We start from the raw sequence: 17703 nt of genomic DNA, 5'->3' as shown, positions 1-17703 counted from the left end.
CACACACACACACACACACACAAGATTATTCCCAGTAATTCTGAGAATTAATGGGAGGAACAGAGGTGTCTTAGCTCGGGCTGCTATTACTAAATACCACAAATTGTGTGGCTTATAAACAACAAACAGTTAATTCTCATAGTTCTGGAGGCGAGAAGTCCAAGATCAAGATGCTGGCAGATTTGGTGTCTGGTGAGAGCCTGCTGCCCGGTTCAGACAGCCGTCTGCTCACTGTGTGCTCACATAGCAGAAGGGGGAGGGAGCTCTCTTGGGCAGCTTCTATAACGGCACTGATCATGACCTAATCACCTCACGAAGACCTCACCTCCTAATATCATCACCTTGGGGGTTAGGTTTCAACATCAGTATAGGGGGAGTGGGGCACAAACTGTTCAGTTCACAGCAGGGGCAGGAGACTGAGTTTTCCTCAAGCTTCTGTTGCTTCAAGCTAAATGCTCCTGGCTCTGTTTCTCAGATCCCAGACTGCTTCCCACCAGCTAAGAATAAAGACCCTAATTCCCATATTACAAATATAAGTATCAAGTTTATTGAATTTTCCTTTTAAAATTTCTAATATCAAAAGATAAACTTGTAAATGTATTGAAATATATCTTTGTAATAGTTGCCAGATATATTTCACTTAAAATAAATCATAACTTATTTCGTTATAATATTTCAAATCTCGTAGAATAAGATAGGAAGAATTCTCATGGTAAAAAAAAATTGGTCCACCCCTAATCAGGCCCGTTTGCTGTCTGTCTGGAAGTGGTCTGTTTCTCTTCTTCCCTAGTAGGGCCATGTTAGGATTTAGGGTTTAAATCCATGGAAAGCAGTGCGTACTTCTCTTTGCACATTGTTGGACTAAGTAGGTGTTAGATCACAAGGATATGTTAGACACATGTTAGAGAGTTCTACTCATTTAGTTATATTTCGCTTAAATCGATCTGGTGTTGACTGACAACAAATCCAATGTCTCCAGGAAAAGTCAATGAGAAAAACCTGGGGGAGACTGAGTGGGACTGAAAGAACTGAATTCATGCCTCTGATGACTAACGGACGATAACGCGCCCTAAGTGCTGGGGAGTGTAACTGAGGAAGACAGAATGAAATTAAGCAAGGGAAAATTGAGCAAAGGAAAATTAAAGCAATCCTAACAGTGAGGGCCATTAAACCATTGAAAAGTCTCCTGAGGGAAGTGATGGAAACCTCCTTGCTTGAGTCATTTCAAAATCTACAAAGCAAAGGAAAATGTACTGCAGGGAGCAATCCTGTGCGGCAGGGAGTGGACAGGATGATTTAATATTTCTCTTCTGTCTCTCATTTCCATGTTCTGTGAAATTGTATTGCAGCTAGGAAACAAGATATCCTTCACCCCGACAGTGGGTTGAAAGGCTTCGTCTGAAGCCCAGAGTTGAAAAGAAAGGGAACGCATGCATTTTAACATTCCATTGGTCCTTCACATTCTTTTTGTCGAGGTGGATTTCAGATCTGGTACAATGCGGGGATTTCAGTTGAGCTCTGGTGTGCCTTTGACTTACCCCGTAAGGACACCTAGAACGTCAATGAATGATCCTAAAGTTCAGCTTGTATTTGTCCCAGTGTGGGATAGAACACTGGGAAGAATGAGGTTTAATAATTTTCCAAACTGCCCATGACAACATCAAAAGAAAGCACAGCTTAGAAAATAAACATTGACCCAAAACTAGTTTTAGAGCAAAAGGCAAAGAGGAATTCTAGGAGACTATCAGATTTCTCTTTGTTCCTGGGAATCTAATATGTATTCTTAAAAAGGGGCCCTTGAATTTTATGCTGTGTTCTTCTGGTTTAGAGATGTCAGATCTGATCTTTATAGCTTAAGAGAATTGTTACGGAAAGAAAATCGTGTATGATCCAGACGCTGAAGACCTAGACGGCTTTGCTAAAAGCAGTTTGGGGTTGTATCTTGAAAGGGTTTGATGTACAGACCTGAGTGTGATCTTCAATTGAGGACAACTTATTCTTACTTTGTAACTGTTACCTTAAACTCTCCCATTAGCGATTACTCACTTTGTTGTGGAGGCACAAAGTCATTCACACCTATAACCCTTTCATTCAACAACATTCACTGAATCCCTCTGCTGGGCTAAACACTGCACCATAAGATTTTTTAAAAGTAAACTTAAAAATTTTTTTTAATTTAATTTTTTTCAGTGTTCCAAGATTTCAGATTTAGAGATTTACAAAAGTAGCCCAGAGAGTGCCCCCATGCCCCTCATCCACTCTCACCTTCCCTAATGTCACCCCCTTTCAGTACCCTGGTACCTTTGTCAAAATTAAAAAATCAGTATCAGTAACTTACTAGTCAACAAAATCCATCCTTCATTGGGATTTTGTTAGTGTTTAATTAATGTCCATTTCCTTTCCCTGGATACAATCTACATTTAGTTGTCATGTCTCCTTGGCCTCCTCCAGTCTGCAACTGTCTCACAGTGTCCTTGTTTTTGATGACCTTGAAGTTTTAAGATTTTATTTATTTATTTGAGAGAGAGAGAGAGAGAGTGAGAGAGAGATAGAGAGAGGACCTTGACCTTACTACTTTTCCCTCTACTCTGTTCCTGTGGTGAGTCAATAAATTCAGACCACTCTCAAAGAGTGGGAGATGGATTAGGCTGGACCTCCAGCAGAGGAAGGTATCTACGTATACTGTTTGAGATTTTTCCATAAGGGAGATTTGCCTCTTCTTCATTTATTTGTATTTTCAACCATTTATTTATAGGACTATGGTTTTACTTTATCCTGTGGATTATAATTCAAACTACATTATTTTTTCTGTCGTTCAAGTGGTTCCAGCTTTGGCCATCGGTGACTTTCTCAGGTTTCTCAGGCCCTTCTGATTAGGTGCCCAGCCTTTCAGTTTTGTCAACACCTCCCTAGTTTCTGGACTGAAGAGATGCTCTGGGCTCATCTCGTACATTTCCCGTCACTGGTCTGGAATCAGATGTTTCTGTAAGGAGTCCTGGTTCCTTTTCTAGGAGAATAATACTTAGATACCGAAACCCAGATGTTGGTACCAGATAGCAAGGCTGCCTCAGTGAACAGAGCTAGATGGCCTGTGTATGTAGAATAGCCCGTGTCTCTGCACTCACGTATGTACATATGTTCATACACAAATGAGCTCCTATTGATGACTTTCACTAATCCACACACCCCTGGGGTTCCCTGAAGCCTTGCCTTCTTGCTTACCAGGGGTTTCCTTTTCCAACAAAATAAGAAACTGGCTCCAGCCACCCACCATCCATTTCTTATTTGTTGAACACCTTATTAACCACGCTGCCATGAGAAGCAGTTATATAACCATCGTTCCTCTGTCTTTAGTCTTACAGTTTCTAGATCAAAACGCTATTTTCCAAACTAACTTTGGTCAGGTTCTCCACTCCTTCCCCCTCCGGTGGGGTTATGTCACAGATCCGGATTCTCAGGTTCATTTCTCATTCCATCTTGGGATCGTTGACATTTTGGTTTAATTTTTATTTTTCAGTTTGGATACATTAAAGTTGTCTCAGGGATACGTACAGCTCTGGGGGGTGTTTGTTTGTCTGCTTGTTTGCTTGCTTTAGCTCTACGGGTTTTGAAAGACGTGTAGCTTCATGTGTCTGTTGACCCCAGTACCACACAGAACGCTTCCTCCACCCCATGACCAGATAAGTGCACTGAAAATGCTTTCGCCCAGCTCGTGTCTCGCATTTTCATTTTCTTAGCTGTATCTTTATAGGAGTGGATGTTTTAAATTATCAGGAGTTTTCCATTTTCATGGTTATGATTTTGGAGGGCTTATCTTTTCAAAGAAATTCTTACTTATCTGAAATTTGAAAAGTTACCCTCCTGTGACTTTGGAGAGAACCTTTAAATTTAGGGCCATAATCCATCTCAAATGTTGTGAAAAATCTGAGTTAGGAGTCAGTACTTAGTCTCCCCCCATGTTTACTCAGTTAATGCAGTACCTTTTTTTCCAAAGGAGTTTATCTGTTGAGACATCCCAGGGCCTTAGTAAAAAATCAGATGACTAGACATGAGTCTATTTCTGACCTCTGTTCTGTGCTAATAATCTATTTTTGTGTCCACAGACCAGTGACTGCCTTCTGTAGTAAAGCTTGACACCAAGGCTTGTGCATCCCCTAACTTTGTTCTTTAAGATAATTTTTTTTTTTGTATTTTCATATATAATTTAGAACCAGTTTATCTGTTTCCATGGTAAACCGTGTTAGGATTTCAAATCTATAGGGCAGTTTGGGGAAAATAGTTTCCTTAAAAATATTGAGATTTCTAGTCTATAAGCATGACATATCTCTGCATTAAGTTTGGCTTTAATTCTGCCAGTAATGCTTCTCATCTTTTAGTAAAGTGGTTTTCTACGTCTTTCCTTAAATTTATTCCTATACATTTCAGATTTTTTAGTGCAATTATAAATGATGTTGTTTTAATAAATATAAATATATCCAGATTTTATATTTCTTCTTATGCCATTTTGGTAAGATTTTTCTTCCCCCAAAGAATTTGTCCATTTTATTTCTGTTCTCAATTTTTTTTTTGGCATAGAGTCGTTTTAGCATTTTTCATCATTTTAACTATTGTAGGATCTGTAGTAATATCACTGCCTTTCCTTCCTGGTAAATGGTGTCTTCTTTTTGCCCCTTGACCAGTACTGATCAGTCTTTATGTTTCCTTGAAGCAACACTTACCTTTGTTACTTGTCTCCATTAGTTATTGCTTGTATATTTACATTTTTTTCTTTTCTTATCCTCTTTTGAATTAATGGAAATTTATTACTCCATTTCTTATCTCTCTTACATTCTATGTAAATGTATTTATATATTTTTATAAATTTTCCTCTTTTGTAAAGACATCTCATTATTATATTTTCATCTCTTTTACTTTGTCTGTTAACACAATACTATTATAATATAATTTTGTTATATTTTATTGTATTTCAGATTGATCTTTTTATTGTTCTTTTTGACTTATTACTGCCTGGCATATAATAGAATTTTCTGCACTTTCTGCTCAATGCATTTATCACCACTTACACTCTCTTGCTGTTTGTGGGGCTTGTTTCTCTATATTTTAATTTTACATGTATTTTAAGCTCCATGAGGCTTTAATATTCATGCTTTGCATAGTTCATATATATTTATATTTAATTACATATTTACTATTTTTTACTCCTCATTCCTTCTGGCATTCCCAGGTTTCCATCTGGGATTTTTTTTTTCTTTCTTTTTGAAAAATTATCTTAAGTAATTTCTTAAGTGAATGCCAACTGGCAAAATATTCTCTGAGTTTTTGTTTAGCTAGAAATATCTCTGTTTAATTTCATGTTTCAAGGGTATTTTTGCTGGGTATTGAATTCTATGGAGTTCTATGTTAACTTCTTTTGCCACTTTAAAGATGACATACTATCTCGTGGATTTTGTCATTTCTGCTATGAGGGCAGGTTCCAGGATAATTATTTCTTTGACAGTGATTTTTTCAAGTTTTTATTTAAATTCCAGTTGGGTAACATATAGTGTAATGCTAGTTTCAAGTGTAGAATTTAGTGATTCATCACTTACCTACAATACAGTGCTTATCACAGGTGCCCTCCTGAATCCCAGTCACCCGTTTCACCCATCCCCTGCCCATCTCCCCTCCAGCAAGATGGTTGATGGGCAATAAGGAGGGCACTTGAGGTAATGAGCACTGGGTGTCTTCCCTAGAGGTAAGAGTCTGTTTCCTGGTTTGTCTCCCTCTCTTTTTTTATTTTTCTATGTTCATGTTTTTGTCTGTTTTCAAAATTTTTTTTTTACTTTATCAATTTTATCATGCTAAACCTGTGGACAGTTTTGTTTGCATTTATTTTGTTCACTTCTTAAACCCGAATCTCATGTCTTTCACTGGTTTAGGAGAGTCCTTCCACATCATGTGTTCAAATATATCTTTCGCCCCTTCTTTCTCTACAACCTTCCTGGGACCTCAAGTTCATATAAATTAAACTTTCCCTCACCTACCATTTATGCTTTTGCTCTGTATTTCTCATTCTTTTTGCTCTACAAGCCTCAGTCTAGATATTTTCTACTGACCTATCTTGTAGTTCATTTATTCTCTCTTCTGCTGTGTTGAATTTGCTGGGAATAGATCCAACTTGCACTGTGTTAGAGAGAAACTGGGCTGGGCACTGGTTAAAGATGGGAAGGCAGATGTCAGGCGAGTACCGCAGTAGGGAGAGAGGCTTGAATATCAATCTGGTCTCAGCTCCGAATATAAATAAATGTAGTGGGGGCAGCTGGGGATTAATACCCGATGGGCAGAAGTCAGTGGTTGGAAAATTAAGAGGAGGTTGATTCGATTTCAAGAGTGGAGGCATACCTGTTAAACATACATGCAAGGATTCCTGCTGAAACAGGGCGGGGGGCCCAGGATGGCAACCAGGGTCGAGGTCTAGAGGAGAAGAGGGCTCAGAGGAGGTGACTAAAGTTCTGTCAGGAAGGAGTCCCGGTTCAGCTGACATCTGGTTTGCAGTATCAAAGGGTACGGTTTTAGAATTTTAGAATAGAGCCATCCAAGCATCCCAGCTGTGAGACTGGAGCTCTGGCTTACACAGGTACCTCCTTCCTGCCTGATTCTGAAATTCAGTTGTCTACTCAGCATAGCAAATGACTGTGTCCTCCATTCTGCATTTCAGTGGTTTTGTGCCTAGCTTCTTAGCTGCTGGCCTTGTGCTATTTTTGAATTCCACAAATGCCTAGAAAAGAGAAATTGCCAACTTCAGACTCACTTCTTGAACAAAATGGTTGATGGGCATTAAGGAGGGCACTTGAGGTAATGAGCACTGGGTGTTATAAGCAACCGATGAATCACTAAATTCTACCCCTGAAACTAATAATACAGTATATGTCAACCACATTGAATTTAAATAAAATATTTTTTAAAAAGTCATTGCCCTTGCGTTTGTAGTATACATTTATGACCAATCTATGCCCACTTTCAAAGAACACTATATTGATTCATGGATAGCTCAGGAGTCTTGTAACACATCCTTCTCAGTCCCTCCCCAACCCTTATAGCATATGGTCATTCCTTTGACTTATCCATAAACTATAATCACCAGACACATTGTTGTCAGTAATTTTGGCAAGAAATTAGTTGTTATATACATTAAAAATTTAAAAAATGAAAGATTTTATTTTATATTCATTTACTCTTTCTCAAATGTTCTTCCTTTCTTTATATAAATCTGAGTTTCTGACCAATTTAATTTTCCTTGTCTTTGAAGAAATGTTTTCAACATTTCTTGCAAGGCAGGTCTCCTGATGAAAAAGTCCCTCCATGTATGTTTGCTTGAGAAAGTCTTTATTTCGCCTTCAAATTTGGAAGGATCATTTCACTGGGTAAATGAGTCTAGGCTGTTGGTTCTCTTCTTTCAAGACTTTATTTCACTCCATTCTTTTCTTGCTTGCATGTTTTTTGAAAAAGTCTAATGTAATTCTTATTTTTCCCTATCTGGTTTCTTTCTAGATTTTCTCCTTATCATTGATTTTCTGCAATTTGAATATTATATGCTTGGGTCCTTCAGCATATCAATCATTGTTATTTTAAATTCTTGCTCTGATGATTCTAAAACTTTGTCAAATATAGTCTGTTTTTTTTCCATTTTATTTTATTTTATTTTATTTTATTTCTTTACAGTGTTCCAAAATTCATTGTTTATGCACCACAAATATAGTCTGTTTTGATGCTTGATTTGTCTCTTCAAACTGTGTTCAAACTTGCCTGTTGGTGAGTTTTGTAATTTTGTTGTTGTTGAAAGCTGGATATGATGTACTGAGTAAATGGGACTGAGGGGATAGGCCCTCAACATGAGGTTTCACATTCTTCTGGCTAAGAGTTGGACTGGGTCTACTCCTCAGTGTAGCTGTAGGTGTTAGAGGCTAACATTTTCTGTGATGTCTTCGTTTTTTGTCTCTCCTGTCTGAGCTTCTCTAGAGAATCTTTCTTAAACAGGCTCTGAGCTTTGAAGTCCTTTTAGCTGTAATCCTGTTTTTTATAGGTGTCTAATGATGTAAGGTAGGAGGGGCTGGGAACCCGTCTATAATCTAATGATTAGATCTTAATCTGTGTGAGCCCATGTCCCTGGGCTGTGACCTGCACATGAGCTCCTCAGCATTTTTCCTGTTAGGTGAGGCAGGAAGTCTAGGTGCCCTGAGGCTAGCTTTCCCTTCCACCAGACTATTCAGTCTCTGGTAACATCCTGTCTTTTGAGGGAGGTCCTTTGTTAAGAAAAAATAATGCTCTGACTGTATTTCAAAATGGTTATTTTCCTCTTCTCTCTCCTAGATTTTTGGGGAATTTTTCTCAGATTATATTCACCCTGAAAACCTGGTAGGGTCCTGGAGGTAAAGTCACAAGGGTTGGTCTTTCATTCAAAATTTGACCCCCTTGGGGGCCAAACTTAATTCTGGAACTACTCCACCCTGAACCTTTGGTATTTTGTCAATTATAGTTTAATATTCCTATTTTGATAGGATAATTGATTATGTAAAATACACACACACATACTTCTATTATATATGTAAGTGCATTAAATACAATGGTATTTGAAAGAAAGATTTCTATCTTATATGTAGTATACATGTGCATATATCCTATATACACACAGATATACTGCATGTAGGGTAGAAATCTAAATAGAAATATATATATATATATATATATATATATATATATAAAAATGCATGCATACATATGCATATACACACATATACTTCTATATGCACTATGTACGTACATATATTGCATATAGGATAGAAATATATATACACACATACATATATTTCTATACATAATATTTATTTATGCACACGTATATGAATATGTAATATTTATACCCACACATATAAAAACCTTAATTTTAAGATATATTTCTATATAAAGAATTATTGCTGCAGCAAAGCCTGTGCCCTTCTCTGTCTTTGACATTCAATCTCTCCCTCCCCCACCCATCTCTCTATGATCTGTACATCCCTCTATCCCCTCCCTCTCTCTGTATCTATTTCCTATTAGCACTTAAAAGGGTTATAACAATGTATTTCCCCAATAGTTACAACTGGGAAAAGTTGTCTCAGTGAATGCTTTTGAAAATAATTTATTCTTTCAGAATCAAGGATATTCTTAAATTCACCTTCCACATACCTTCATTCAAAGAAGGTATATTATTCTGTCTGCTTTGTTCTCCTGCTAACTGCTGTGTTTGAAATGCTGGTAACTGCATTTTGGAAAGCTGACCTCTGATTTTCCGATTTTCTTTCTTTCTTTCCTGTCTCCTACATGAGGGCAGATAATAGAGGAACCCTGTCGGTAGACCATTCAGGTCTAATAATATGTCCATCTCCTAATGTTCTCAGGCTGTTGTGTTTGAATAGACTTTTTTTTAACTCATGGTTCTAGAAATATTAATCAAATGAATATTCATAGTTTAAAACTCATAACCATGTGAAATTTAACAGAAGGGTGCTTGACCTGAGGGAAACTTCTCCACGATATGAAATTCAGCACAACAGTTTCAAAAGAGACTTGAACACACCCACCTCTCCTCATTTCACTCATTTAAAATTGGTGAAGAGAATCAAGGGAGCTGTCATTTACTTTCTGGGCTGTGACTAATGCCCAATTTCAGAGCTGTGACTCCCCTTGTATCTGCATTCAACATCAAAGGAATCTGGAGGCAAGCAAAAGGCTCTCCTCAGACATGAATCATGGCTCTCCCTGCCTCTCTCCTTTACAAGTAAATATCAGTTCTTTCAAAGACAGTTCTATGAAGGTCATGGATAATCTGGAAGACCAAAGAAGTCAGGAGTGAACCAGTATCATCCATACCACTGAATTATCCATAAGAAAAGCCACCAGGAAGCACATTAGAGATGGTGCAGACCAATGCTTTCCTTACATGTGGGAGGAAATAGGCTCTGTGTTACTGCTCTGCCCACATTGTGTACCTGGTTCAATTCTCTCTCTAGAGATATCTCTGTCTAGAGATATCTCGAGATATCTCTAGAGATGAATTAGAAATCAATTATCCCAATGCAATCCAATCTATACCCATTATCCATTTGGGTTGATGTCCTTATTCTATCAGGATCACAGGTAACTTGAGTCTAACAATATGAAACACCATGTAAGGAAAGTTGTCTTGTGAGGTATAACTCTGCAAACAACACACAGGCCTACATTGGATGAGATAAGAAGCTCTGTGACTTTCACATCCAGTAATCTCCCTGTGTCTAATAAAGAGTTTACTGTGAAATTTTTAGGAAATGTCAAGTATCTAGGGTTCATTTCCCTCCTGGAGGGCTGTCACTTTGTGAGTTGCCTGTTTTATGGATCAAGGTCCGCTACTACTTAATGATGGTTGCTGCAGTGTCAGTACTCAGAAATTCCAAGAAAAAAACTTCTTTTCTCCCCTGCTCTCTCTCTCTCTTCAATCTAGATTGCTTTCATTTTTCTACCCATCCATCTTGGTATCTGGTCTTGTTTCACTAATTATTTTTTTTCCTCTTCTGATGGAGCTCACTGCTATGTACCACATCTATAAATATTCTCCCCTTTATTTATCAAATGATAGCCTATTACATCAGCCAACATCTGTCCTTGGCTCTGTTGAGAATAGACTTGAATGTCAAGTGTCCTGCCTATGTTAGATGTTCTGGAGGTGGCAGAGGCAGTCTGGTGCCTTTTCATACTACTTCCACTGCCCCAAACCTTGAACACCCTTGACCAACACATGCTCCTTTGTTACAAATTCAGATCTGTCACTTTCCAGCTCTACGTATACATGAAATATATCATAAGGTGTGAAATCTTTTGTTTTGTTGGGAAGCTGTAATGTAATGACTATAGCTAACATTTATTAAGAGCTTGCTATATGAGAGGTACCACGCAATAAGAGCTTTTTATCTCATTTGAACTCCTCAGGTAGGTAATCTTATCTCATTTACAAACGAGGAAACCAGATCATAAGGAATTTGTGTATCTTACCCATTCACACTACTCAGAAATGGTGCAGCCCAAATTTTAATTCCAAAACCGTACTTTATAAGTATTATGCTATACTCTGACAGTTGAGCCAAAATGAAACAAAATAACAAACCCAAATGTGCTAGCAATATGTGGATTTGAAGTTCAGCTCCATCATTCAGGGTTAGTGACCCTGAATGAGTCAACATTTCTAAGTGGGTTTAGCTATTGGTTCATTTCTTTTTTCAATAGAAATATAGTTGCATATGGGAGAATGTTTCTCTCCATTTACTTTGTACTTTATAATCCTCCATTTAGAAATACCTTGGTTTTGTACTGCATGAGGGAAAACAGAAATAACCTGCTAGTTCTTCTGGCATTACTTTCCAATTACTTAAGGTCATGGAGGAAGACTGAGCATGTAGAAATAAGCCATGAGACTTGAAGCAGGAGAAGGGGTAAGGGTTTCTCAGAAATATGATAGGTCGATAGACAGATGACAAATAGATAGCTAGATAGGTAGATAGATGATAAAGCAAGCAAGCAAACAGGCAAGAGGTAGGTATGTAATGATTACTCCATTTAGGGCAAATATAGGGGTAGGGCTCAGAGAACTTCTGTGGTAGTGCTCCAGGGAGGTGGGGAGAGTCCAGGAAGGAATGGTCCTCAGGCATAAAGTCACAAAGAGGTGGGACCAAATCTGCAGAGGTTCTGAAGCTTCCAAAAGATTCCCAAAGAGCTGCTCACCTAGAGGGCCATATTGACAGGGACAGTGGACATTTCAATAGTACTTTCATGGACAAATAAACAATGACCTGAGGCACCCATTATGAGGGGACAAGGACTATGGACTCCCCTCTTGGAAGGCAAGTGGGAGGAAATCTGCAAGAAGGACTAGAAGGGACTTTCCTGCCAGCCCATGATAATGGAGTTTGGAATTAAAAACTCAGTTACATATATATGATAAGTTATTCATTATAGATATGTTTTAAATACCTAATGGGGCACCTCTGTGACTTAGTTGGTTAACATCTGCCTTTGGCTCAGGTCACAATCTCATGGTCCTGGGATTGAAACCCACGTTGGGATCCATGCTCCATGGGGAGTCTGCTTCTCCCTCTCCCTCTGCTCATACACTTGCTCTCTCTCTCTCTCTCTCTCTCTCTCATATAGATAAATAAAATCTTTAAAAAATAAAAAAATACCTAAAATGTGTCAGACAGTTGGAACTCAGAGCTAACATAAATGTGTAATAAAATATAGGAAATTATCCATGATGATTATATATGCATCATGTCTTGACATTTAAAGTAATTAATTTTTGTTTAAATATTTCATTACCTCCTTGATGCCAAAGCTGTATTGTAACCATAAAACTAAGGAAAAATAACTCTAGGACACAACACTAGTGGTGTTTTGGATTAAATCTTGACCTACTTCCCCTGGTGTGATGCCTCCTGGGTATCAGGGACCACAGGCAGTGACAGCAAATGGACAGCAGAAGATAGGATGATGGCACATCTCATTGGTCAAAGCTGCCATTACCAGAACATGATGTGTTCTTCAAAGACACCAATGTTTGTTCGTGCTATGCTAGGTTTCCTGTCTGACACTGTAAATGTAGATTTTCTGAACCCAGTTCCTGGAGCTCATGGAGGAAGTATACATAGGGTGAGAATACAGGTTTCCCAGGCCACGGGCCTCCAAACATAGCCTCGTATTGATTCCACCAGAACTTACCTCCAGTAGGTGCGCATCGCTTGTGCCTTACTCTCCATTTCACAAATATTCCTGATATTTCTCTGCTGAGTAAAATTCACTGTATGGGGCTCATTCTTATTTGTGGACCTCTAAGTGAGATTTAACTTATTTAAATATAAGGAGCTAAAATATGGGGCACCTGGGTGACTCAGTTGATTAAGCTCAAGTTATGACCTCAGGGTCCTGGGATCGAGCCCCATATCAGACTCCCTGTTCACGGGGGTTGAAGGGATGCTGCTTCTCCCTCTCCCTCTGCCTGCCCCTCCTCCTGCTTATACTCTCTCTCTGTCAAATAAATATATAAATGAAATCTTAAAAAAATAAAAATAAGGAGCTAAAAGAAAATAATATTGATGAGGGGTGCCTGGGTGGGTCAGTGGGTTAAGCCTCTACCTTCAGCTCAGGTCATGATCCCAGGGTCCTGGGATCAAGCCCCACATCGGGCTCTCTGCTCAGTGGGGAGCCTGCTTCCCTCTCTCTCTCTGCCTGCCTCTCTGCCTACTTGTGATCTCTGTCTGTCAAATAAATAAATAAATAATAATAATAATAATAATATTGATGAATCCAAAAAGATCAGTGAACTAGAGCTAAGAGGATGACAACTAAGAAAGCAACATCCTTGTCTTCATGATTCAGATAATAATAATACAAGGAATTGCATGCATCCCACCGGTTCCTTACTTCTCATGGTATGCATGACTGATGGGTAGGACAGGCATTACTTATCATGCAAGTACTGTTTCCCTTAAATTTGTAAGCAACACTTTCTTTTGGCAGGTGACTTCTCACTCTGTGCAGTTGTGTATGACAGGAGAGGGCAGAGCAGCTTTGCCGCAGTGGGGGTGTGGGTTGCGGGCATCACGGTCCATCTCACTCCACTCCTCCTCAGTGATCCCCAGTGTGTTGCCCTGAACTGTTTGGGGCTCTTTGAGCACCCCAACTTTGACACTGGGCTCTGTGCTCATTGGGGATGGAGACCATGCGTACCCATCTTTGTCTCTCCAGCAAGAAGAAAGCTGTGATTGAGTCAGGGACAAACCTAGATGCTCTGACTCCTGGCCCAAGGCTTGTCTGCATTTCATCATATCAAGGATTTCATGGATTTATGAAGCAGAATGTTAACACATTTAACCAAAAAGCCAGTATAACTGAAAATCTGAGAGTTATTTTCTAGTTATTTCCAGAACTTCCTAAGCATTCTGCAGGAAAATATATTTACCACAGTTAATAAGACTCTGTCTCTCCACTATCATTACATTTCTTCAGAGCATTTCCAATAAGAACACTCCAAATTACCCCCTCAGCTAGTTCATCTGTTCAGTCAATAAGCAACGTTTTATTGCTTTTATGAATTAAGCCCACTTTGCATCCAATCATTTTGCAAACATCTGTAGCAGGAGCAGGCTAGGGAGCTTTTGAAAAATCAATCAGAAGGGAACAGCTTTCACTTCATGAGTTTTTTTTAATTTTAATAAAGTATTTACACATGTTTGCTCTGCCTGAAATGGAAACAGGATGGAGGCCACGGCGGCATTCGCACAGAGTACGGGCTCCTGAGCTGCGGGTGGTGGTGGGGCCCCACTCCCAGGTCTCTGAGCAAGCCTCACCCAGCATTAGGTGGGGGCGTTGCCTCACTGAGCCTAGCTGATGGGTTGAAGATGCCCATTTTTTGCCCTTACTTCTGATGTTCCTGAGTTTTATATCTGTATGGGGGAAAAAAAAAAGGACATTTTTGGTTATAACCCAGTACCTAGATCTGGTCTTTATAAATGAAAGATGAAAGAGCAAAGTTCCCCATGCAGGGGTGAGCTCTGTACGCAACTTGATGTTGATTTAAAAAATCCCTGTGCATGTACAGCAGGGAGAGAGGAAGGCGATGTCAGTGACAGATTTTAGACTGAAATCTAAAGGTCAGGATTGTGGACCCACCCAGCGTTTTCTAGAAGGAATTTTGGAGTCATCTCAGATACATTCGTCACTTCTAGAAAATCTCAAGAGCACTGAGTTTTAGTCGTCTTCCTTTATCGTGCCGCCTTTGTAACCACTCAGAATCTTTTAGTGTGTGATGTGTTTCTCATGTTGCTTTTTTTTTTTTTTTTTTTAAAGTAGACTCCACACCCAACACAGAGCTCAATGTGGGGCTGGAACCCACGGCCCTGAGATCAAGACCTGAGCTGAGGTCAAGAGTCGGTGTTCAACTGACTGAGCCACCCAGGTACCTGTCTTGTGTGGTGTCTTGTGACATTTCTATGGTACGTGCCTCCTCTCTGTCCCTGATCTGCTACCAGGCATGGATTATGTATTCTGTGTGTTTAGGCTCCAGAAGGTTACTGTGATTCAATGCGGTGCAAAGGTGAAGGGAAGGAGGCAGCCGGAGCCAGGAAAAACAGAGAGTGTATTTGACAACACTGGTTGGGGCAAAAACTCCACGTAGTCAACTACAGATTCAAAGACACCTTGTGTTAGATGGGATCCACTCGTGCTGAAGCCTCCCACTTCGTTGATGAAAAAGCCCCTTGTCAAGGAGAAAAGCTCTAGAATTTTATGACAGCATGTAGTTCTCCTATCTCTCTTTCCCACCGACCGGTATAGAGGGAGATTTTCTTTTCACTGCCGTGTGTATCACACTATGAGGAACATTTCTTATTAACAAGAGGAGGCTAGCCTGCAGTCAGTGACTTCACTGGGGAAAATAAAAGGACCCAGGACAAAACAGGACTTGGGACGTACCCACCTTGCAGAGGGTGACAAAATGGCATGCTCCTGAATTTGACCACGGTGGCAAGATGGCACTGGGGCCCCAGAGAGGGCATGGGGAAGGTACCAGAGGAGAGCTAACAGGAGGAAGGACCTCCAGCTCCTCAGGCAGGGGGGACCTGGGTTAAAGGAAGCCCTAGTGCCAGGTCTCCACCCTCACTCACTCTCGATTTACCAGCGGGGAAACGGAGGCACCAGTCCATTCTGGTACAAGGGTGAGCCGAGCGCATCTCCAGCCACGGACAACTGAGAGGGCCCACGAGGGGACAACCGAGAGAACGGAGGCGCAGTTATCTGTACATGGCCAGGGATGGCTTGGAAGGCAACACCCTGGGGCAGAAATGGAGAGAGAGTTTAATTTTTTATCCAGAGGCAGTTTTCAGAAAAGTCTGTAGCTGCCACCTGGCCGTTCGGAAGCAGCTGTGACTTAAGAAAGCACCCTTTGCTCAGGAGACTTTTCTTGCACAGAGGCCAAGTGTAACATGCGCTCATTCCCCCTTAGCCATTTCTGAATTATTGACTAAAAGAATTTAAGCAGAGCAGCATGCTTCCCTGCTCCCCAAAGTCAGCCCCTCGAGCATATACACTTCCAAGTTGCTTTTTTTAAAAGCTATAATCCACTTTGCATTGAAATGAAGAATTCATAAGAACACTAGACACATTTCTTGGTTATTGAATGCTGAGGTTTATCACCAAGGTTTTGATGAATATTTACCTATGGGTTCATTCTTACAAGCATGGGAATGCTGGTATGCTTACCAGGAATTTATCTGCCTGTCTTCCCATACTTTATGACAAATAGGTTGCCCCTGCAAACACAGTGTTTAGACCTATTATCTTTTTTTTTTGGATTGTACTACGGTATCGCCTTGACTAACAGCAAGATGGTTTTTTGTAGGGCGAGAGCACTCAAGAACCGTTGCTTCAGCTCCTCTCACGTTACTGGTCTGACTCAATGTTTCACAGTTTCCAGCTCTGCTGTAAAAAAGAGCAAACACGAGGAAAACTGTACGTTGAATGTCTTGCAATTTTATATGTCCGTTATACCTTTGTACCGCTGCATTGAAAAACCTGTTTTTGATGGCTTCTCCGCAGCCTTTTAGAAGCATTGCCAGTATAGACGTTAGCCTTTGACTCCCCCCAACCCTTGATGGCCACTGCCACCAAGCCGGTCCCTGCATGCACAAGTCACGGGAGGCCAGTCCGTTCTCCACAGATCACACCAACATCAGATGGGTCTCAGGTGAGGTCCTGCGCACCAGTTCCGTCCTCTGCCTTCTCCCCACTGTCACGATTGCCTCTGGTTACTTTGAACTGACCCACGAGGGATGTCTGTGATGCGTGTGAGGGCACACAGTGCGGATCAGTGACTAGGATCTGACCTGAATTGTGCTTGATTCTCCTGGACCTGTGCCTGTTACATAAGCCAGATTCTTTATTTTTCACTTGGGCCACCTGAAAGGCATAGTTCTGATTCCTCTTTGCATCAGCAGCCCAGTGGAACCACAAAGGTCCTTGTGAGGTAGGGAGAGAGGCGGGAGGTGGATTAGGGTGGGCCCTGCTCCAGTCTGACTGTGTCTTTATGGGAAGAGGAGAGGGGACAGAGCCACATGGAAAGACGCCGTGTGAAGGCACAGGGAGACACGGGGTGGTCCTGCTGCAGGTCCAGGAATGCCAGGCACTGCTGACAGCCAGTCAACGCTGGCAAGAGGGAAGGAAGGATCCCTCCCTATGACCTTTGGAGAGAGAATGGCCTCCTGACTCCTGGTTCTTGGAATGAAGCTTCTGGAAATGTGACACCACAAGTTCCTGAAGACTGAAGACCCCAGCCTGTGGTATGTTGCTGGAGCTGTCCTAGGAGATGAACACAGCGTCTGACACCAGACTCTTCATTCCTTCCCCCGAAACCGTCTCTCTGTCTTGTCTTCATCTTATGGGTCATAACAATCCCATTCTTCCTGTTACTCTGGCCAAAATTCTTAAGAGTTCTTTCCCCAATCACTGAGGTTCCTCTAAATGGGCTCCAACATATTAATAAGTCCCAACCCAAATTCTACTTCCTTCTCAATTTCACCATTTTTCAAGTGTATCTGCTTTTCTTTTTTTCTTTTTTTTTTAACTCTCACAGAAGATTTTTATTTATTTTTAAAATTTTTATAT

This window comes from Enhydra lutris, unplaced genomic scaffold, assembly GCF_002288905.1.
Source record: "Enhydra lutris kenyoni isolate GAN:26980312 unplaced genomic scaffold, ASM228890v2 scaffoldscaffold35, whole genome shotgun sequence".
In the NCBI taxonomy this organism is placed as follows: domain Eukaryota; kingdom Metazoa; phylum Chordata; class Mammalia; order Carnivora; family Mustelidae; genus Enhydra; species Enhydra lutris.
Note: the sequence above shows the minus strand (reverse complement) of the source record.